Genomic DNA, 23,063 nt, shown 5'->3' with positions numbered 1-23,063 from the left:
CATCACATTGTTGAGACATTGCACCAAGACTGAGTTACAGGAAAAGAGCAAGCATTTCAAATCTATCTCCAGGATTTGGGGGGAAATAGATGGATCCTCCTTATACTCTTGTCTAATCGACACCAGACCATTGCCCTATTTAAAAATTGGATTGCAAATATATACTGACTATCCTCTTGAATAAAGACACTTGGCACAAATCAATTACAGTGAACCGCTCCATGTCAGCAGAGATCTGGCACAAAATGTCAGCGGAATTCAGCAAATATTATTAGTCGCTCTAAGTGGGAAGGGTATACCCAGACGTGGGTCCTGTGCTCGCTATGCCACTGGATTCAAGCTAGCCTGGCCTATGAGGGGTGATACCCTAAAACTGGTCCCGGGATGCTTTTTTTCCTGTCCAGGGAGGATCTGGCATGACAGTTCAGGCTGGACTGTTCTCATTGGGAGCAGGGTCATGACTAATTTGCATATGGCAGACTTGAACGTCATGGTGAGCAAAATAAACAATGGATTTAGGCCCACATTTCTTTACTGGCGTGAATGTCTAACATTGTTCAGCATTCCGTCCATCAATTGTTCTTTTTGCATTAGTAGCCCTGAGTGGGTTCGGCACGTTCCGACGTGGGTCTCATGCTCTCCATGCCATTGCAGCCAAGCAAGCCTCACTGATGCGGGGTAACACCCCAAAAGTGGTCTCAATATGCTTGTTTCAAGTCTAGGACGAACCTGGCTGGACAGTTGCCATCAGGAGCAGGGTCAAGGCTGGTTTGCATATGACTGTGTCCAAACAGGAATGGCATGGTGAGCAAAACAACAATGGATTTAGGCCCAGATCTCTGTACTTGGAGTGAATGTTTGACATTGTTCAGCATTCCACTCATCAATTGTTTTTTTTAACTTGTCACCCTGAGTGAGACAGGCTTGCCCAGATGTGGGTCCCATGCTCACCATGCCACTGGAGCCAAGCTAGTTTGGCTGATGATGAGTGATACTCTGAAACTGTTCTCAAGATGCTTGCTTCCGGTCCAGGGAGAACCTGGCCTGGCAGTTTGGGCTGGACTGTTCCCACTGGGAGCAGGGTCAAGGCTGTTTGCACATGACTTGGTCCAAACTGGAATGGCATAGTATGCGAAAACCGATGGATTTAGGCCCAGATCTTCATACTTAGGGTGAGTGTTTGACATTGCTCAGCATTCTGCTTATCAATCGTTGCAGCATTCTAAAAGTGGCCTTTCTACAATAGTAATGTAAAGAGGGCTTTAAATTACAGTTCACAGGAGTTTGTGAGCTATTTGTCTATGCTGCTATTAATCCAAATTTAGCATGTAATATGTGTAATTATTTAGCACAATGATTCCCTATGGCAGCAGCCAGTCTTGCTACAGTGCAAATCATTTTAGGGATAATTTACTGCAAGGAAATGCTTAACATTAATTCCTACATATTCTACCCTGAAATATCAATGTTAAAACTTTTGCAGCTAGGTTACCTGTGTGCAGCTACCATGCTGTGCAAGACTGTTGTCTTTTATGTGCAGCCTGCACCTGTACACACAGGCTTGTGCACATGTTCACATGTGTTCATGTATAACCAACCCATTGTCACTTTCCCTAGATAGCTTTGAGGCAGCCTTATCTTAAAAGGCAGACACTGGTGGTAAACATGTAAAGTCCAATTTACCATGAAATTACTGCGAGTGAGGCTCATGTAGACAGGCTAACCTACAATAAAGGTCCAACACCAAGTGACCAAAAAGGAACATTTTGGGTGGACTGAATGGGTGGATTCCATTTGCAACAGTAAGATTACTTTTTTCTCCACTGACAAAAAAATAACAAAACAGTAGTCACACTCGCGCAACAGATGAAACAGCATCTTAGAGGCAAGAACAATGCAATATACAAGCCTTAATCTGGCTCTCTGTCTCTCAAAAACATTTCCATAGCCACTGCACAAGTGTACCTGTTCTAGCCCATTAGCTAACTGGTATGTTGGCACCAGTATGAGAAAGCACAGCACATCATTTATATTTGCAGATGTGAAAGAAGTCTGTAAAGAAGGGACAAAGAAATGTCGAGAAGCATGTCAGTTAACTACCCAATCCTGTTTTTCCAGCCTAGCCTCCTTCGCCCAGGACTGGAAACATGCAGAAGTCAATGAGCTACTAAAGAAATCATCGGCAGATCCCAGTGAACTGAGCAACTACCAGTCGATCTCCCTGCTTCCGTTCCTATTCAAAGTATTAGAAAAAGCAATCAACCAAAAACTCTCCTCACATCTGGAATGGAACCTCCTACTTGACTCCTCCCAACCCGGATTCCGCGACCACAGCCCTGAGACAGCCCTCATCACAGTTACCTGACCGAGCAAATACCGAGAAACTGTCAATCTTGAAAAAAGCCATTGTGACCCGGCAGGCATTTGAATAACTTGCTTAAACATGCAGACTCATGATGTGGGAGATCATCACTATCTCACATCATCTCTACCACTGTTTTTAATTTACCCAAGGTTCCTATTATTAAAATGGCTGTGAGTGGTGGGCAAACTTGAACTTTGGTAGCTGGCTCACTTTCATTTATTGCTGTACAACACTCTCTTGTATTATGCCAATGCAGTTTTGCTCTTACAGATCCTTGGTGTGCCCTAACACATCAAGTAGCATGCCCATATGACACATGAGCAATTCTCCTATAGACACTAGGAATTCCCCTACCTTTATCTGGTCTTTAAACTCTTCCAATCAACCCTCTAAAACTAAAGATAGGCCTTCAAATACCACACAGAAACAGTAGAGGAGAGAGATGCTTTACACAGTTCTACTATTTTTCAATTTTCATGAGTGCTGCTATTGTAGAGCTCTTATAAGGAGATTGTTTCCCGTAGTGATGAAGTGATGACTGAAACAAGCGTTTCATTCATCAGACTGAGAAGGGTCCAAAAGAAAAACTATTAAAGTTACCAAACTGTAGACGCAAATTGTTTAGTTATGTCCCTTGTGCCAAGGTAAAAAACATAATTGGATATTAAAGGTGTTGTTCATTCCATTTATCCTTTAGACAACATGAGAGGGGCACATGAAAGGCAGTGCCAGTGGGGTACACTGGGGCCTTGAGATGGGTATTTGCTCGGGCAGTGTATTTCACAAGCATGTTGTAGGTGGGCTGCCCTGACACATCTTTTCATGTCTCCCTCTCATATTTAGAATAGGCCAGTTCTTGACAACAGTTAAAGAACAAACATTTGGGGCTTATTTCCAAGTCCCACTGGTGTTCACTTTTGACATGGGAAAAAAGTAATGCATGGGCGGCGCAAGGGGCTTGTAAATAAGGCCCATAGTGTCTGAGTCCTGGAAATCACAGTCAACTTGGAAGGGTGGGCAATCAAAAAAACAAATGTGGATGCCAGCAAGTGTACATTTACAGCTCACTGTGGAACATTGAAAAATGTCAAAAACAAATAGTTCAAATTGTAGTCCAGGTAGACAAAAGAGTAGTTAATGCAGAAAAAATACCAAAGTCCAACAGAAATTAAAAATTATTTTTTCAACTCATATGGTGTGCTCTGGGTTGGGGGCAAAAGATCCAGGCCATCCTCCAACTCAGATTGTATGACCACAAACCCCTTCTCTTCTGAGACACACAGTTGGGATTCTAGGTAAGGATGGGCACTACCTAAAGGACTGAAAAAATTGGAATAGGTCTGGGAACAGGATGGGCAGACATACTAGAAAACACAGCAGTAGTGGATGGGGATATGTTGGTCATTAGATAAGGAGATAATCCTGCAGACCAGAAGGTTAGGAGGCTAGAACATTCATATTGCTGGTCATATTTTGTTTTGCCCTGAACTTTGCTGCCATCTCTTTGACATCTAGAGACAGCCTCTGCTGACCCAAAATTAGTTGCCTTATGGCCTTCTGTAAAGCAGACATTGTAACACACTCTGAGACTTGGGTGAGGAAAGATGGGAGGGCTCATGGCTGTCTGATGCAAATATTACTCTCAGACACTCTTTCAGACCAGCACTTGCATAAGGAAGAGGGATGGGGGGGTGAAGCATATTGTTGTGGGTGCCACTCGACTGGTGGAGAAGGTCCTTTTTATGGAAGTACCTGCTCCCGAGACATCACCGATGTCCCATCTTCTGATCCCAGATGAGCCCCATGGCCTGACTACTCTTAGCATATGGTGTCCAACAGCACCAAACCCTCAGTGGACTAATTAGCCTCCACTGGGAGAGCCTTATTTACAAATGTTTTGATGCACAGCAGCGCTGCAAGCCTTCATGCTACACTGCCATGCGTCAAGAGAAAAGTGAAGTACTGCGTTGTATCTAGTAGGCACGGCACATTCCTGTCCTTTTCCCCCGCACTGGCAGACAATGTGCTGCCATGTACGAATGCAGGCGCCCTTGTGCCATGGTGCACGGGTGTCTGGATTGTAGGGGTTATTGTTTTTGTGCACAAATCAAAAACAATCACAAGAGATGTTTTCCTCTTTCTATGTGTGCTTCAGAATTCAGAACATATAGAAAAAAGGAAAACCAAGGAGAAATAAAAGTATTTCTCCTCATTGCGCCTCCTTTATGCCTCCCATGGGGAGGCATAGGAATCTGACGCATTCTCAGGTTTACAAAACCTTGTAAATCTAGGAATGCATCAGGTTCCATGGACGCTGCATGGACACACCCACAGCAATAGCCATAGAACACCCCTTTTACGCAGAGTGTGAAAGGGGGCCATATTTAACAGGCCATGAAAAGTCACGTAGGGTGGCTTTAGATGGACTTGTAAACATGGGCAGGCACACTGCACCGCTGATGCATCAAAAAAAGTTACGTATCTGTAGCGCAAGGGGCTTGTAAATAAGCCTCGGAATCTTTGGGAGGTGGACGCACTATCCCTGCTAGTGGATTGTCCCTTTTCTTAGTGCTGGTCCTGGACTCTTCCAGTGTCCGCCTAGCAGTCAATGTCCTTTTTTTTAACTTCGCTCATGATCATGTTCTTCCCTGGTTTTATCTACACTGCCCACTTACTAGGAATGGTGATGACAAAAAAGAAAGAAATAATTGATAGGTGCAAATGTCCTCTGCTTCATGTACATTAAAATACTTTTTCATAATAACAGCAGTAAATGTGACAAAGAGTAACCCTCTCATGCACAGTACACTCCCTCGCAAGGTTGTCAGTTCCCCGGCACTTTCAACAATGATTGTCTATGGCTGACCAATATGCAGCTAAAGCAAATGTTAACTCCCTCAAACATTATTCTTGGTCTATGATGTACCTGGTGAAACGTCATTTCAGCCCATGGGATTCCTTGAATTACTAAAGCAATGTCAACTTTACATTCACTTATGATGGCAAACAGAAACGTAATTCTAACGTGTACATTGTATGTACATTATAATACATTGACTGGGTGTATCTAATTATGCTAATATGGCTGAGAACAATTCGAAACTATATCAGGTCTATATCCAACACAATTTAAAAATAATAAGGCTTATGAATGTTTCATAATATCAAATAATTTCTCCTTTAAATAAGGCCAGGTCCCAACAGCGATGTCAATATTTTCTTCAAACAAAAAATCGTTCTCTCAGAAAAGTTCCTATATGCCTTCATATTGTCATATGATTTAAAGCAAGTTTAGAAAAATAAACTAAACTAAAATGACATCCATCCAATCACACATTTTACGGTGCAACATATTGTATGGGAAAGGTTGAGATAAAAAGACCTAGGACATGAAACAACACCTCTTTAAAAAAGCTGTGACCCTAAAGTCATAGGGCCTCATTTATGAAAAGTGACGCATTACTGCGTGAAAACAGTGATGCGTCCCTTTTCACTGCGCCCTCCCTGCGACTCCAATGATGCGTCATATTTACAGTATGACGCATCATGTCGCAAGGAGTCACAGATACGTCAGTATTTCTGAGCACACATTACTGCAACACATAGGTTGCTCGATAGATAGGAGTCATTAGGACTATCACGAAGAGTTTGAGTGCAGTACATTACACATTTCTGTTCCACCTTTACTGTTTCTGTTTGGGCGGCAGCGACCGATGATGACAACAGGAGGTAGTAGGCGAGTACCAGTCTACACATACCTCGTTGGGGCTGCTTCCGTGAGGCGCTGTCGTCCTATCACACCTTTTTTACCTTTTTCACTTTTCTTGAACACGAACTAATCACCAGTAAGGTTTTTACAGCACCATTGGACACAATGTTTTTAAGACACATGTGGTAAATACATCAGTGACTGAGAGTTAGGCAGGCACTACAGAGATTGAGCACCTGCACACTACACAAGAATTTTTATAAACTTGTTCATAGGGTAGGTCTTGTTGTATTTCAGGATTGTGAGAGGGGGGCTACCTACCCTTCAAACCCCCTAGGCTCCCTTGTTTTGTAAGCTGCGTCAGTCTTACGCCTGCTGTGAAGCAGGCGCAAGAAATTGACGCATTTGCACACTAGAAGTGGCGCAGTGAAATCTCGTAGATTTCACTGCGTCACTTCTACGACCCTTTGTTGCGTCAAAACGCCCCCCCTTGCATACATTATACCTGGCGCAGGTATAATGTGGCGCAGGGGTTTACAAAGTGACGCATCTACCTAGATGCGTCACTTTGTAAATATGGCGCAACATGGCGCATGTTTTATGCCACTGGTGCGTCACAAAAAGTGACGCACCGGCGGCGCAAAAGTGACGCAGGGGCTCATAAATGAGCCCCATAGGCTCTAGGAAGAGGTTGAGGCATAATCAAAATAACCAAATAACCCAGTAAGTGGCAAGGGGTGAGCCCAACACCAAATTATCCAAGAAAGAGACTGGGGCCCACAATTTGAAGCATTGCATTGGGGTCTATATTTTCTACGGCCTTGCATCGGCACTAAGCGATGCAAGTGATGTAAAGTCGCACATGGTATTTCCTATCATGCACAGAAGATGTTTTGTGCAGGAAAGGCACCCTTTATTCAGCACACAAAACATATTTGCACTGCTTTGTATTACTTTGCATCATGGGATTGTTACTGGGCAGATCAGTGCACACACCCAACGCTTTTGATGCATACCTCAAACTACTGAAATAGCAAGACCAGGCTTTGCTTCAAGAAGGGGCTAGCAAGAGGATACATTTATTGCTAAAAAGAAAAAAACAATGCATTGCCTTTGTGTTGGTCTGGACCAATATTCTACTTTGTAACATTAAGCCTGAGAATCAACTCAGTGGGTGTCACTGAGTTTATCTACCTTCATAAACCTCTGTTTTGTAACGCGGTCACCCAATCCGACACTCTGTAGCAACCCTCCTTAGAGGACAGGCTCAATGGCATTCCACCAATCCTCTTACCCATAGCAAGTTAGAACTATTCTCTTCTGCTTGTCTGAAGGTTTGCCCCTGCAGTGATACATTTATCTGGAAGGTCTAGAACTGAGGGGTGATGGTCACAAGGTTTTCTGTTACCTACCCCACCAAATGCAATGGACGAATGCGTTGTAGCCTGAGGTGTCATCCTCGTTCTTGTTTATTTATATGCCACTTAACACTGTCCTTGACTCGTTTCTAGAACACATTTTTGGGTCAGAACGTTATGGCCACAGGTTGTCAGGATAGTGCAGCAACGGAGTGGGGATGATAACCCACTCTCTGCTGATTTGTAAAGATTGACTTTTCTTGAGTATGACGTCAGGTTATAATAAAAGAAGGGGTAGTAGTTTCTACTCACTACTGCTGCAGGATTTTACAGTGCTTTGGGGTCTTGAACCTCAGGGTAAGTGCATGGTGTGTCAAAACACAGCACGCTCGCTCGATCACCAGTCCAATACAAAGCATGTGTTAGTTCACCACCTTCTAAGTTATAAGTGAGGAGAAACCCTAATTTGCATAAAATCAATTGTTCTAAATATCTACACTGGCTGAATTGTACATGTATGTGATCCTGATTTAAAAAGTGGATGAGGGAAATCAACTTTTCTCCTAGGCTTCTAAACTTGTTCTAAGGGTTAGCTAAATACAATTTAATTAATTTTACTGCACACATATTGTAATGATGAAGTGCTTCAGCTGATTTGTCTTTAAACATTTCACAGCAGCTCGAAAGTTCTTCATGCTTGTCACTTTTGTTTATAGAAATTCCAACACGCAGGTGTGCTAAATAAATTTGCAATGAATTTAGGCCCAAAAGAGTTCAATTATGTCTCAATTTTCCAACAAAATGTACTTTCATTAAAGGATATGTAATCAAAAAAAAGAACGTGGTCTTCTAGCTTTAAAAAAAAAAAGTACATCATCATACTCAAGTTCCCTGGGTGCTTTGAATTTAGAAAACAAATATATCTAGTTTAAAGATTAGATTCTTTTAGTAGTTAGAAATGTAGGGCAGCATATCCCAAGAGCTCCATGCAGTTTTTATGTTACAGGAAATTGAATATCAGTGCCATGACTAAATTAAGAAGCCCAAGTACAAGCTTTGTGCCGTAATATAAAGCGAGATCTAAAGTGTTTTTAAATATTAAAGCTAAATTTTGATATTCTTCCAACGGTAAGTGGATATGTGATCATAAATGTTTAAATGTATTTTACAAATAATGTATATATCAATTAAGAATGTTTTAAAGGAAAGAACATTAAGATACAACCTTGTCTGAAGAAGTTTCCTTGTGGACAAGTTCGGGTTAAGATTTTCTAAGCACATGCAAAACCAGTTTAACTGTGTATCTCAGAATGGAAGTTCTCAATTTGAGGGACACAGGTGAAATCAATAAAAACTGTATAACACAGCACCCAACCTATGATTAGTAATTTGTGGTAATTCAAGTACAAAAGTATACAAAGGCAGTGCTTTGAAGTGGCTCACAAGCATAAAAGAGCACTTTACAAAATCAGTGAACAAATATATCGAAATACACTGCGTAGACGGAGCTATCTACCAACTCTCCTTGGACCTTTACAAATGCACCAGCTTGTTCTGCCTCAACCTTTCCTAACCATAAAAAATAAAAATACAATTATTTATTTTGACCCCAAAAATTTAAAAATGTTTCTGCTGACTTTTTATATGCACTGTGTAAACACAAAGTTAGTTGAAAACAGTAGAATTCACTTGTAAACGTTTGCACCAAACTTGCTATGTTATAAATATTTGAAGTTCAGGTTTAATGAAATACAGAGCAGAAGTGGTCTGCTTCCAACCATGAATACTGATACAAACTGAACAAAATGTTGCCTTTAGGTGAAAGAATAAACTCGGAATGTATATATCTTTCTTGGAATAAGCTATAATCTTTGCAACCCATCACACTGGTGATTAATAGTGGCAGTTCTCTTTGCAGAGTTGACATCTGGGGCCTTGATTACAAGTAGTAAAGCACTTTGAATAGCAACTAGACTAGGCAGATTGCTGCTCGACCGGCCCTAGGAGCAGGGGGCATGGGTTGCTAGCAAGAAGCACCGCTCCTTTTTTTTCAGGGGGCGGATATTGCAGCTCTGCTGCAAAACCGGTCCCCAGTGTCAAAACCAGCCCTCACAGGGACAAGATCGGCCCCCACTCCTCCGGCCCATCGGGAAATGCCTGCTATGGCCAGTCTCCAACCCTGATTACAAGCAGTACTAAGTAGATTTCCCTGAATGGAAAACCACTCTTCTCATCAGGGGATCAATGTTGTCTCACCAGCAACAACAGACCCAATTTTACGAGCTGGAAAATCCATTCTGTAAGATCACTTTGGTAAAGGACTACCCGGTGCACTCCAGACCTGTTCCTTAGCCTCAGTTTTGGTTTAGTCCACTAGTTGTCCAGCTAAGCTCATTGCAGGCTCATTGCCAGAAGTATGTTTTTAGGGGGACATGGCCCTCAAATATAAGAAAATATCAAAGCTGTGCTCTATAGGAACATTCTTTCCCAAATGCTGGTTGTGCTAGTAAAGAACTACAGCCAGAATATAGTGGTTCAAGAATTTCGAGGAAAGAATATCAAAATGGAAGTGTATATAGGGAAGTATAGATTTAGTATTTCTAACTCCACATCTACGTACCTTGAAGATATTCATGTTGCATAGGTACATGTATGTGGAGTAAGGTTTAGAAAAGCTATACTTACTTACCTGTCAATATTTTGGATTCAAAATTCTGTTCTCGAGATCATGTAGCATCAATATTCTGGTTTCAGTATTCAGGCACACACCTTGTAATTCTATGTGAAAGAATATGTGGATTTTCTTTAAATGTCCATATTAAATCACGATCAATCAACTTTTCACAATCGAGCTTTAAATCCTAGCAAGGTAGAAGGGTGTAAAGTTGTGAAGTAGTCTGTCTCACAACTTTGTGTATTTTCTAAACTGTTCAAGCTTTGTGCAATGCAAAACGTATCAATTTGTTTTTTTTAAGCTCAGAGCCCTCTCTCCCACACTTCTTACCTCAGGTGGTGGATGTCCAGCCTTCACACTCAACATTTTCTTGCTAGAGGATGTCCTACCTGGGACATTCTGCATCAGTTAATCATCACACCTTGAAGGCCCACAAGGATAAACCTATGTCATGTGAATGTGGGAAACTTCAGCTGCTTCATGAAGCATTGAGTTTCCTAATTCCTGCCAACTTGGTAACTGAAGTTTTAATTCAATTTGCCACTGATTTGAATAACTTTACAGAGAGCTGGAAACATATCCATCAAAAACATTTGGGAAATTAGTAGCCAACTGTGTTTTAAACATTTTTGGGCTGCAACAATGATGAAAACTAAATAGAATTTAAAGGTAAATGTAAATTTACAGGGGAAGTTGGGAAGGTCGTACAATGAATTTCAGTGTAAGGTTGTGAAAACAGATGGATAGTTCAATTACATTTAATTAAAAGCACCATTCAAAATTGCATAGATTTAAAGCAGGCTCCGATATTGGCATTTCCCCTCATAATTACAAGTAGGCTGTGTGAAAGGTGTTGTATAAAAGGAGACCTTCGCTAGACATCGAACAGCAAAAGAGGTAGGCATGGTAAATATAGGAGGTTGTGTGAGAGCGGGATGGGTTCATTGGAGGCCTGTGGCCAGGCTGAGGACACTGCTTCCATCTCCAGTTAGAGGAGCCAAGGATGGGCAGGCAGCAGTAATGCCTTTAAGGCTCTGAGTGGTGGTTTCATGGTATGCATCTATAACCCTGCTCTGTGATAACCTCTCTATTTGATGCTGTGTGCTGGGTACCTCCTATTTAGATGCTACAGAGTCCTCCACTTATAGAATTAGGACATTCTCTACTCTTTGACATGCAGTAGACTCCTTGCACAGAATTCTCAAAGTGGCATTACCTGCTAACATTGTTTGGACAAGCATGATCTTTTCTGAGTCGTGAATTTTGAAGGCATGGAAGCCTGCCATGTGTATGAGGAAGGGATAATATTTGCTTGCAGAGGGATTCATTGACTTACCTTACATGCAGATACAACTCAAGCTTCATGCTGCAGTATTTAAATGTACAGAAGAAAGTCAAACACCTCCTTAATAGAACTTTGACTTCTCAGCACGTAGGTAGTCCTTTCCAGCTCTGTGTGCTGTTGTCGCCTGCCTGGGCCACATTTGCTTCGTGCTCCTGGTCTGTTTGTCCTGGCGCCTACCCTCTCTGCCACTACCGCCGCATAAGAAAACCCACGCGGCCGCAGTGTGCACTACATCACCCACAGTCCATAGCGGCAGGAAGCCGCCCACACCTCTTCCGCGCCCGGAGGCGCTTCAAATCAGAGGAGAGCCCCGGTGGAGCGGGGGCTCTGTGTGCTGTTGTCGCCTGCCTGGGCCACATTTGCTTCGTGCTCCTGGTCTGTTTGTCCTGGCGCCTACCCTCTCTGCCACTGCCGCCGCATAAGAAAACCCGGGCGGCCGCAGTGTGCACTACATCACCCACAGTCCATAGCGGCAGGAAGCCGCCCACGCCTCTTCCGCGCCCGGAGGCGCTTCAAATCAGAGGAGAGCCCCGGTGGAGCGGGGGCTCTGTGTGCTGTTGACGCCTGCCTGGGCCACATTTGCTTCGTGCTCCTGGTCTGTTTGTCCTGGCGCCTACCCTCTCTACCACTGCTGCCGCAGAAGAAAACCCGCGCGGCCGCAGTGTGCACTACATCACACACAGTCCATAGCGGCAGGAAGCCGCCCACGCCTCTTCCGCGCCCGGAGGCGCTTCAAATCAGAGGAGAGCCCCGGTGGAGCGGGGGCTCTGTGTGCTGTTGTCGCCTGCCTGGGCCACATTTGCTTCGTGCTCCTGGTCTGTTTGTCCTGGCGCCTACCCTCTCTGCCACTGCCGCCGCATAAGAAAACCCGCGCGGCTGCAGTGTGCATTACATCACCCACAGTCCATAGCGGCAGGAAGCCGCCCACGCCTCTTCCGCGCCCGGAGGCGCTTCAAATCAGAGGAGAGCCCCCGCGGCGCGGGACCGCGCGCGGGACCGTGCGCGGGTGGCGCCGGGCTAAGCCCGGGCAAAGGGCGGGCCATCTACGGCCGTCCAAGGCCGACTGAGGCCGGGCTGGGCCACCCCCCCTTGCTGCTGGTTGTTGAGGCCTTACAAAACTCTCCTGAGAAAGGTTATTCTTGATCTACTTATGCGTATTCGGGGCTGGACACACCTTTACTAATTTATTTGTTTTTCGTTAATTGTTATATATCAGTAGTCGTGTTTAATTTTAGTTTTGTGCCCACACCGATTGCGTATTAATTGCCCCCGCCATATTATGGCTACTCGCCTAAGTAAACGTAGGCAATCCCTGGTGGGGGGCTCTGTCAGGGGGACATTAGACCATTTTATCACCAGAGCTGCCACTGTGCTAGAGCAAGAAATAGCCATTACAGAGCGCCGTCTGTCTCTGGACCCTATTTATCACAAGCGCTCGTCCTTAGGCCGCATTCAGCACGTCCTTTCACCCCCGATCCCTAGTATGGGCCACGACCTTGTACAGGACGTTGGCTCCTCCCCACAGTCACATGATTTAATAGACATACCGGCTACCTCAATGGTTAATAACACACACACTCCAAATACACAATTAATAACGGACACTTCCTCCGAGGATTTGATTCCAATTCATACTGTAAAAAATAAAACGAGAAAGGCAGTTAGAAACAAACCTATCGTTCCCAAGCCCCCAGTAAAAAAATCTTTGCGCCAGAAAAAAGGGAGGAAAGATACTCACACTGAGTCTCTCAAAGTTATTTCTCAAACCCCGTTGGTTTCCACACCCGCAAAGTCTGCAGAAGCCTGCTCACAGCCACTTACATCGCTTTCTTCTAACTCATTGGCCGACATAGAGCAGCTCGTAAAATCCTTACTTTTACCTTTGGTGGAGAGGGTCAAAAACATCGCAGCACAGTTAACATCTTTGGAAGCTTCAAATGCCCAAATTAGTGCATCAAATAGGGAACTGAACACTCGCCTGTTAAAAAATCCCATCCTCGTTGCTGGGCCGCCTTCACCCAATCAAAAAGCCAATCAGCCAATTCCATTGGTTAGTATGGAGAACACACATGCTCCTATGCTCATAGCAGAGAAAAGAATTACAGGTGAAAGGGACGCCAGAGGTGATCAACCTTATAACCCTGTAGAGCCTCTTTGCAGCAGTGTCAATTCGCAGCCATCCTCGATTAATAGGACGGGAACGACTTACCACATCGACCTGCCCCCAGAAGCAGCTCCCTATGTAGTAATACTCACTGGTGTCCCGGAGCTTGCCCCGGGTAAAACAGAGAGACACCAGGAACTTAAAAATAAGGTAGTACATTGGTTGAGTCAAAACAGGCCACTTCCCGCCGATATTAACGGCGAAATACTCCATGTGAGAAGATTGAGTTGGTTGGGATCTAGACCTAAGGATATTCAGGGAGACGTCATCATTATTAACTTTAGGGACCGTAGGGCACTACCTCATATAGTGGACTGGTATACCGCGAGAAGGGGCGTGGGTATCTCGACGCACGATTTAAGCTACTTCTACCCCCGCTCCCTCTTGCTAAACCCCTCAAAATCACATTTATTAACCAGGACTCAAACAGAGGCTCACCACTTCACTCTTCCCACCTTCAATCGATTTGCCACTCTTTCCGGTCTGGATGATTTAGACTGACTCTCAAATTTTGAGATTGTGGTCGGTAATTCTCCTAACACGAGTCCCTTGCAGATTATCTTGGACACTGATCATCTTAACCCAAAGAAAAACACCACGAACCTCGGTGAGCTCGAGTCGAAGTCAACTCATGCCACTGATTGCCACTCTCCACCCCCTGAATCTGATAGTCCAATTGGCAGCTTAACATCCAACTCCTTTCCAACCCAATTTCCAACGAGGGATATTTCACCTCCATTAATTCTCCCTCCATCTCAGGAAATCTCTGAGATCTTGAATGACACTGTGAACGGTAACATTTGCAAAAAAAAAACCCTCCCTGGGAGACAGCCTATTGTCTTGGAACGTGGCAGGTCTACTTGACAAACTGACTGACCCCCTATGGGTTCAAATTGTTTCCCGACACAGTATCATTTACTTGCAGGAAACCTGGACTATCACTGAACTTCATCTTTCAGGGTACAGGACCTTACATACCCCAGCTTCTCCTAGCCCACATGGCAGAAGTAAGGGGGGGCTCTCGACCTACATTTCCGTGGAATGCGGATTAAAACCAGCAAATTTTACAGGGACCGAAAACTACCAGATTATTACTCTAACAGGTGGACCCTCTAATAATATCATATTGATCAATCTTTATAATAACATCCCAAGTCCCCGTTATGATTTGGTTCTCAATGGGTTAAAGGCGGATCTAATAAAAATAGAGAACCAGCTTAATACTGATATGCTGATTATTTGGGTGGGCGACTTCAACTGCCCTTTGTGCCCTTTGAGTAACAAAGGCACCTGTGGAATGGATACTGCTAGCGACGACTCCTCTACCCACTTTTTGCACACCAAATTAGGAGACCTCTTAAACAGTCTAACATCTCATTTTAACTTATCTTATGTAAATGAGTTGTGTCTTCCACCAAAGTGCTTTAAACCAACTTACAATGGGAGAGGCTGTCACACCACAATCAATTTTACCCTGATATCCTCAAGGTATTCAGGGATTATACTCGATTGGGAGACCCTTGATACTGCTATTAGCGACCATTATCCTATTGTGGTGACTTTAAAATTAACCCTGTACATTAATCCCAATGTAAGGAAAAAACCCCTCTTATCCCCCGCCACTTAAGCTGGGAACTACCACTGGGCTCTATTTAAAATGGGACAAAGTAGTCCCCTCCGCCTTTCTTAACTTACTGGTCAAGAACACCTACGAGCACATACAGATATGCTTGTCAACAACAGAAAATCCCCAGGCAATCAGCCATTCGTTCTCCAAAATCTCGTCGGAGATCAAAAGATTACTTGCACGAGCTCCCAGGAAAACTTCATCGTGCAGTCAAGGCTGGTTTGATAGGACTTGCACTAAAGCTCTGAAATCCTTAACAACTGCCCTAAAATCTAATCCGAGAAATCAGATAGAATTACGGCAAGCCAGACATAACTATCGTGCAGTCCGACTGGCCAGGAAAAAACAGCTGAAATCAGAGGCTTGGCAAGCCCTGCAGGATGCCTCTACTAAAAGGGATAATACCGCCTTTTGGAGGGCAGTTAACGCACCTTTACTGCGATGCTCAAAGCTCCCAAAGTCGGACTTAGCCATAACAGCCGAAACCTGGGTTAAACATTTTAGCACCTTATATAATCCATCAGTTCCCATAGAACAGATGAGCGCGCGGGAAAGTCACCCTAATCCCCAGACAGAGTCACACATTCCTAGTCTTTTTCCCCTGAACATCTTTTTTGACTGTGGAGAGGTACTCGTGGCACTAAAAGAAAGCCCCTCTGGGAAGGCCCCGGGTCCGGACTGTGTACCAAAAGATGTTTTTAAATCACAACCGGACTTGTGGGCTCCTTTGCTTACTAACGTTCTGGATTCCCTGAATGCCACAGGCTTCATTTCCACCTGGCCTGAGGCGGTCGTAGTCCCGATTTTTAAAAAAGGCGACAGGAATAATCCCTCCAATTACCGCCCAATCTCATTGCTCGATTCCGTAATGAAGGTCGCAGGGAGAATTATTTTAAATAGAATCCATGATTGGATAAGCGACCAAGATATCATCTTCAATCTACAATATGGTTTCAGACAAGGCAAAGGTACCAGCGAGCAAGGCCTGAACTTGACCCTTATAATTGCCAAATACACCCAGGCAAAAAAGGGAAACCTTTTCGTAACCTTTGTAGATCTCAGCTCCGCATTTGACTGCGTTGACCATGAGCTGCTCTGGGAATCTCTTCTAGAGATTGGATTAGAACCTTCCATTCTTGCATTCATTAAAGAGCTTTACAGGGGAGCATCAGCCCGTGTCAGATACGGTAGAAGTGGAGAATACTCTGACAGGTTTTATATTAGGAGAGGTGTAAGACAGGGATGCATACTAGCCCCCTTACTTTTCACCCTCTATATAAATTCTGTCGGCCACTATCTAAACAGAACTTACCACGACTACCCTACTATTAATGGCAAACCTATACCCATACTTCTTTATGCGGATGACGCAGCAATAATGTCACAGACCCGCATAGGTCTACAAAGGGCAGTTGATGAATTTACTGATTTTATGTCACGGAGAGGTTTAAATGTTAATGCCTCTAAAACCTTCACCATGTCTTGCGGCCTAGGGATCGGAAAAAAACAATGTTCCATCTTTTTAAAGGGCAGGAAATTGGATAGTATTGACAGGTTTCCATATCTGGGCATTATTTTTGATAAGAGGGGCACCTGGCGGGCTGCTGCCCAAGCTAGGGGCATTGCTTTTTCTAAAGCTACAGGTGCGCTGACCAACTTCTCCAAAAAGCTGGGGGGACGTCCGATTAACCCCTATTACAGATCTATCGGGCCAAGTGTATTTCGACTGGCACTTATGGATCTGGGATCTGGGGAATCGAGCACGCTGATCAAATTCAACGTTCCGAGAACTTATTTTTGCGCTACCTCCTGGCCGTCCCACGTGGTACATCAACCTACGTGGTGCACAATGAACTTGGCCTCATGCATATTGCGGACATCATAAACTCTTCCCCTATCATCTTATGGCACAAAGTCTGGACCAACCAAGAGACACTTTTTAACAGGGAAATTATCACAGATTGTCTTAGACTGAATGAGGTTAATAACATCAAGTGGCTGAATTATTTAAGAAACTTGTCTTCTGATTTAGGGCATCCTGAATTTTTCTCTGAACCCTCAACTCTGAACAAAATATCGAGAGTTATATTAAAACGACTAGTCTTAAGTCATCTGACTAGCCGTCGTTGGTCATCCGAAAAATATAAGAGCACGGTAGTGGATTACCAACATTCCACTACAACCGAAGGGATTCAGCAATACCTATCCTTAATACCATCACCTTTTACCCATATGCTCGTGACTCGTTTCCGCACTGATACCTTCTTCAGACTATTAACATTTCCCAATCAAAATTGTTGGTCCAGCGACCTGGAGAAATGCCCTTATGATGGTCTGTCAACACAATCCAACATTCACTGTATTTTATTCTGTAGGTACTATCAACTGCCGAGGGCTACCCTTTTGAAACCTCTGCTCAAATCATGGGGACTATAATCCTGCAGAGCGGCTTTTTATAAATTAAAAACATTGGACACTCCTTTAACTATGGCCGCTGTCTCCTCTTACCTAAAAGTGATTGTGAGAGTGAGGGCATCAATGCAGCCTTAGACGATACATGATTTAATGCTTGTTCTGTACCTTTATTCTAAATGACTCTGGGACAGCTGCTAAACAATTGTGATTACCCCCAGTGTACTCTTTTTAATCTTTTTATGACCCTATGTGGTATTTTACTACTGAATTTTTATTGATTCTTTTTTAAATTCATTTGTGTGTACTCTTATGATATTGTTTTTATATATCGAATAAAGTTTGCAATTGAATTGATTGACTATACCACCAGATGTAGACATGACTGATATGGATTAAAAGAGAAGGCATCAACACTTCTCACCAAGAGCATATAGTAACAAATAAAAAGAGGGTGTCATTGCTAGAGAATTTGAAAATGCAAGTGGATCAAGTAACAATGGGTATTATTAGAATTTCAAAGACCATTATGCAAGATGTTTTTGGGATCTTACACTAAGATCCTTTTACAAAAATAAAGTGCAACATTTTCCTTTGAAATCACATTGGACTATGTGTATTGTCCAAAACATGAAAAGCAATAAATTCCACTTAAAATCTCCAATCACTAATTCTCTATGTATACCTACGTTTCATCTTGCTCCTTTAGGGTCTCTCTCACTTTCTCTATTCTTTCCCCATCTTCTAAAGTCTGGCCCCACTGCCTCTCTCAACATTTTCCCCCACTACCACTTTCTATATGCTGCTGTATCTAACTTCCCATTTTTGTCTCTTCTACTCTCTTTCTTGCTTTTTCTATTTACTCTTCTTTCTTTCTTTCAATCGTCTCTCCATTTCTCGAACCTCTTCTCTTTATATTTTCATCGAACTTCTTTCTACTTCTTTCTACTTCTCAATATTTTTATTCTTTCTCTAACCATCTTCTCTATAGACCCTGTGTGGCAACTGGAACTTTCTCTTGGCTGTGCATGGCCATTAGCAGCACTTGTCACCTTCTTTGACCACTGTGCTTTTTTGCTGTTCCCCAGTCTCAATTGCCCACCATCCTGGGGGCCTTCTAGAACTGAAGAAGTCCTCTACAGTCATTGACCAAAGAAGCTAGTGCAATGTTGCCATTGTATCCCTGTAGTTTGTTTTCAAACCTTTTTGGCCAGGACACCAGGCTGATTAAATTTTATGGGTTTTAACTGCTGGAGAGCAGACAATAACCTGTTTACGTCCACTAATCTACTTTGACAGTGCAGTGAACTACAACGGGTCATCCACAGTAATGGAAAAGAAACTGTTTCTGGTAAGAACACCAGAAAAATTATTCTTTTCCAAAATCCAAGTCAGCATGCAACGGAAATTCTTTCCCACGAGTCCAAAGTTTGATTTTTTGTTTTGCTGTATTGTGAAACACGCTGTGTGCACTGACATTACACAACAAAACAAAAGTGAAAGCAGATCCAGCTAATGGAATTTGCAGGGGTCCACAAATGTACTATCACACTGCTTTTCAACACATCTCCCAATAACAATAGTTCCCCACTTCTGTGACTGAGCTTTCTCCCATGAAAGGAAAGGCTCCCTAAGGTCCCTAAGACACAAGGAAAGATCAAGATTTTGCCTTACAAAATGACCATATATGCAACTCCAGTATTTAGGCCAGGACTCGGTTAGATCCCAGGGAAACCATCCAGGCTCAGACATTTCTGAAAACAAGGTATCTAGAGTAGTCTGGAGTGGTGTAGCATGCATGGACCACCCAATACCTTTTATTACCCAGAATTCCCTGCAAATACCAAACATTGGCTAAATCACATATTTTCCTACTTTTCTGTAAATGAAAATTCTAGAATCTGTAAGGACCCATGAAAATTCCTAACGCTCAGCATTCCCACACTTCTTTCAATATTAAACCTTATTCGCAAAGGTAAGCTTAAACTTTGTGTAAGTTTACAATTTTTTGCAATTCACAAAGCAATTTTACAAGTCGTATTTTTATGAATACCTATCATTTTATGTGCAAAGCCACCACGAGTGCGGCGACTTCATAGTCGTAAAGATTAGGGGTGGGCGGAATTTGCGTAATAGCGTTACGCAAATCTCCGCGAAATGGTAAAAAATCTCTGCGAACACGCAAAAATTCCGCGAGCGCGCGGAATTGCTTGTTCGCGATGCTTTTTTCCTGTTCACATTCGCTGTTTGCGTGCTCGGGGAGAAATATCTCGCGAACACGCATTTTGAGAACGCGAACAAGCAAAAATTTCGCGAAGACGCGGAAAGCAGAATTTTGGGCAATTTCGCGTTCTCCGCGGAACGCGAAATTACCCAAATTCCGCAAATTCCGCGAGCGGAACGGAATTTGCCGCCCAGGCCCAGTAAAGATACTACTCATGAAATTTCTGTGCGAATTGCAAAAAAACATAAACTTACCTTTGTGAATGAAACCCAAAAACATTTAATACATTAACCTAACAAGCTACCTGGCTCCTGCAAACAAAAATTATGATCTATAGAGAAGATACATTATCTCACCAGGCTATATTTGACAACAGGCCAGTGTAGGCTGAAGCAATGTTAGTAAAATATTTGCCGCACCTGATTTGTGATAACTCTGACCAAACACGATAGGCTAATCAAAGCTATATGCCCTATTGGAATCTGGAGCTTCCTAATTGGACATTGCTTCTGAATGACTGGTAGTTTTAGGTAGTGACAACCACTTATGTATCAGGAATAGAAAACGTCAATGAAGTTGCTACCTTAACCCCTTCCCTGCGGGGGTAATTACCCTGCGGTGCGGGGGGGCCGTGGCGCCGCTGTGCTCATGACGAGCTCAGCTCAGCACCATGTAATTTTAAAGGCAGATGCTACAAATATTGATCTCTTTTCTTACAAACAAGGCTGACCAGCGTGTTGCACTGTTTGAAGGTGGTCTATTAGCAGGGGTAAGTAGGTACCTACCACTAGTAATAAGGCCACAATCACATATATGGCCAGTCAAGGTCTCAATAAATTATTCCCTTGCACAACCCTGGGTAGCTTAACTTAGGAGACAAGAGTGCAAAACATCTCAAAAGACCTATCCATTAAATAAGTAAGAAACAACACAAAGCAGGCATGCCTTTAAAATGACAGCAAGCAACAAAGCAGTGCACACTTAAGTTAATTAAATCTACTGGGCCTCTAAACCTACATGCCCTACCATATACTGGGGACTTATAGGTAGGTTGTCAGTACTTAGTGTAATTATACCTAATTACCATGCACTTTTAATCAGAACACAGGACTTGAGGCCGGTTAGCAGAGTCTAGGGCACAATCAGAGTTAGAAAACCAGCATCTAGTAGTCAGAATGGGGCAAAAAAGTCAAAGGGGGCACTGAGAAAAGCCCAGGTTTCTCAGAAACGTGCTTTCATCATCAAAAAGTAACAGCAAATTCTGATGGGCATGTCATGCACTTTGTTTAAAGGCACGTATATTGGATTGCTTCAGCTCATTAGCATGTCATTAACAATTACAGTAGATTGCTCACCAGCGTGTTTGGCGCTTTGTTCTCAGCGCGCTACTGGCAACTATTCTCAGCATGTTGTGCATTTTGTGTTCACTGTGATCAGTGTGAATACCAGGAAGCTCTGTCAAGAATCTACTAGAGCTTTGTGCTACACTCCAAAGAGAAACTGTGAGAGGAGTGTGGTTTGCAATATTTAAGGCAGTGGTTTCGACTCCCCTGTGCCATACTGGGACTTCGGGGAGTGGCAAAGGCAGCAAAAAATACAACCCTTACCTGCCTGTATTGTTGCACTACATTGACTTAGGGGAGTGGCAAAGGCCTAATTCTTCATTGTAAATTAACCATTGCCTACTTGCATGCCTGATTGTTAAAACTTGCTAAATTACATTCAAACTAGTTTATTCTACGGTGAACCAGTTATAGTTTGATAGCTCCAGAGAGAACAGATTTTTCAAATTGGCAATGCAAACAACAAATTTCACAGTAACCTTTCTTCCTGAACCTCATGTTCCCAAACTGAAATGGCATCACTGGTATAGGTCAGCCCTTGGAGTCACTCTGGTGGTCTGGGTTCAAGGAGCAGGTCCAGTCTTCCTTCCTCAAGCAGCAGGATATTAGGTGGGGAAAATGAGCCCTGAGTCTGTAGTGGGACAAGGCGGCAAACAGAAACTCCCATTCCGTGATGTCAAATGCCTTCTAAAAGTCAAGCACCAGACACCTGAAGTGAGGCCAACATGAGACTGAACAGCTGGCCACCCAGAAAAATTGATGTATGTTAAGAGACGTGTTCTGGGAAGGCACAAATCCGTTCTGAACTGCTTAGTGACAATTCTTGTAAATATTCCCCATAGTTTTTTTTAAATGAGGTAAACTAATTTTACATGGTCTTTAGGCAGCAGTAGAGTAGATGTGATAAATTTACATAAATAATTAGGCTTACATTTTATGTGGAACCTGATTTGAGGTGAGCTTCTTATGTTTCTTGAAACAGGAGCATCATTAACATCAGGTGTACGAACAAAATTCAGCAATGAATATTGGAACTACTGTCTCGCACTCCTTATGAAATCTCATACATGTAATATCCTACCCATTACACACCAAGGTTCTGAAATAATAAGACTTGGCTCAAAAATGTTTAAGGAAACTATAGAGAGTTGTTACCTAAAACAGATTTTAACTGTGCCTACAAGATCAATGATCCAGGTGAGAATTGGAAATTTTTCAAAAAAATAGGCCTTATATTAAAATCCCAATAAAATATTATTTCTTTTCTGGAAAGAGGCCCAGGTGAGTGAAAGATGGTGCCAACATTCTTTTTAAGCTAAAACGTGAATTTGAAAATAATCATTTGATGTAGGTTCAATATACCCACCTGGAACCCCTTTCGCCCAAAATCAGTACTGAAAAATTCCTCACTATGCTCTTCTCTTACAGAAAATATTGATTATTTCACTAGTACACCTAACTTTCCTTTACTTTACTCTCATTAGGAATTGACATGTTTTTTCCACATGCATACAGGTTATAGTACCACAAAGTATGATGCAAGCTGTTGAAATTTTGTGTGGGTTGTAATGCAAATAGGCCAAATGTATCAAAGAGTTGTATCGTTCTTGTGCCTTAAAGTGGCTTAAAAAATCTGGAGTAACGCAATTCACGGCAAATCGCTGCATTGATTTAATATGCCCCAGGGAGGCGTTCGATAGGGGAAGTGTGTGTGTTCCCACACATTCACCCCTGGAGTTGGTTGTATTCCCAGATTGCAATTTCCAGTAGACCTGGGAATGTGTCAAAATACTACGCCTTCCCAGGTGAGGTGTAATAAGGAGAAATATCTTTATTTTCCCT

Source organism: Triturus cristatus, chromosome 8, assembly GCF_964204655.1.
Source record: "Triturus cristatus chromosome 8, aTriCri1.1, whole genome shotgun sequence".
NCBI lineage: Eukaryota > Metazoa > Chordata > Amphibia > Caudata > Salamandridae > Triturus > Triturus cristatus.
Note: the sequence above shows the minus strand (reverse complement) of the source record.